Source organism: Pteropus vampyrus, unplaced genomic scaffold (assembly GCF_000151845.1).
Source record: "Pteropus vampyrus isolate Shadow unplaced genomic scaffold, Pvam_2.0 Scaffold541, whole genome shotgun sequence".
NCBI lineage: Eukaryota > Metazoa > Chordata > Mammalia > Chiroptera > Pteropodidae > Pteropus > Pteropus vampyrus.
Window position 1 is genome coordinate 652,726 of NW_011889322.1, and position 2,169 is coordinate 654,894.

A 2,169-nucleotide genomic window follows, 5' to 3' on the forward strand; every position below is an offset into this window, starting at 1 on the left:
TCAAAACTGAAATTAAAGAAAATAAAATTTCTGAATAGCCTCATACATGTTAAAAAAATTAAATCCATAATTAAACATTTTCTCACAAAGAAAACTACATCAACAGATTGGTCTAGTGAAACTTTCCAAACACTCAGGAAAAACTAATATTAATCTTACAAAATCTCCATCTACATTATAAGATTGTTGTGAGAATTAAATAAATTGTAGGTAATACCTCAGATTTTCTATATACACAATCATTTTGAGATGAGACATCACTTTTAAAATTATTAATCTTTTAGCAGGAAATGAAATGGGACTTCTGGCAGAGTTAATCTTTTTAGTAAACCTAGTTAAGTTTTCTTCCCTCCTTTCTTTGGAAAAAGGCCCTCTCCCTCAAATCCTGATAATTGCCCTGGCGACTCAAATCCTCTGGCTATTGATAAAGGTCATCAGCCCATTGTTAAGCAGAAATGGTGTTAAGCTAGGCAGGGCCCTTAGAGTCTGAGGGGGAAAGGGACTTTAAGCCAAAGGTCTTTCTTTTTACTCTTTAATAAAGGTATTGACCAACCCTGTTTCCCTTTACTCTCTTAATAGGCAAATCAATAATAGAAATTAATAGATGTATGATTTAAATAAAGAGTTTGTATCTTCTTTTCCTTGTCTAGGGACTGAGGTGGTACTTCAGCAGGAAACCCATGACCCCACCCCGTCTGAGGCAAAAAGGAAAAGAGCTCCATGAAACCCCTGTAAGCAGGGATAACGGCCATTCTCAGCAGGAAGCAGATACGGAAGAAGAGACCTCCCAACTCTCAACATCCATACTAATAATAAGGGGGTTCATGGCTCTTAGAAAAGAGGTAGGCAGGAAAGTTAGTTAGGGGGTTTCGGGTCTGCCTGCAAAGACACTGAGGTCATCCTATCCTAGAAGGGGTCCACCCTAATCTACGCACAATTAAGCAAGCCAGAAGGCATTTTTTTTTAACTCACACAAAGAAACTAGTAGGCAGAAATTTAGGTACCAGTTTAAGCCAGTCACTCGCACCTGCACAGTGAAGACCCCAACAACCACCAACTCACAGGCGTCTCGTTAAACCATCATTATAATATGATGCATATGCCCGGAAGTTCATTAATATCATTATAACAGACTGAATTCTGGGAACAAACCTGCGCAGAAAGCAAAATGATGAATCACTGAGTCCTGTCAATCTTAGTTGTCAATCAAGGAAGCCCACTCCTCTAAGAAAAGTAACCACCCACAGCAAAAAGGGATAAAAACCCTGAAGTCTTTGTTACCAGACCTTTTGAGCCAACCTTCTCTTGCTCAGTCCTGCTCCCACATCTGGAAGTATACTCTCCCTTCTAATAAAACTTTTCTTTTCTACTGTATTTCAGTGTCTTGCTCAATTCTTTGTTCGAGACATCAAGAACCTGGACAACACACCAGGAGAGGACCCCACCCTTCGGTAACAACTTCATCTGCGAATAAAGATAATTTTAGTTCTTTATGTCTAAACAAAAGCCTCCTGGACAATGTTGGATAGAAATGGAGAGAGTGTGTGTCTTTACCTTATCCACCGAGTAAGTATGATGTTAGCTTAAGATCTTGTGTGTGTTTGCTTTCAGTTCTGTTTTTGTCTGTCTGTTCGTAGATGCCCTTTCATATTACAAAAATTCTATGTCTAGTTGAGAATTTTATCAAAAGTGAATTTTATTAAATGCCTTTTCTGCATTTATTGAAATGATATATTCTTTATTCTGTTAGTATGGTAAGTTATGTTGATTGCTTTTCAAATATAAACCCACTTTTTGTATTCAATTTGCTATTATTTCACTTGGGATTTTTCTGTTATTGAGAAATATTGATCTATGATTTTCATTTCCTGTAATGTGAGATGCATATTGGTTTGAGAAGAGTTAAAATATGAAAAATGCATATTAATGCTTATTGTAATAATGTTCTAGATCAGTGATTTTAAAATTGTTTTTGACCAAAACAATAGGAAATACATTTTATATTCTGACCCAGTGCACATCCATGTGGGAATGTATACGTGTATGAAAACTCTGTTATTTCAATTCTCCATTCTCTTAAGTTATGGCTGGGAAGCACTAGATTGATTTTGTGATGTACTCATAGGTCACTAAGTGCAGTTTGAAAAACATCGCTTATATGTAGTAGTC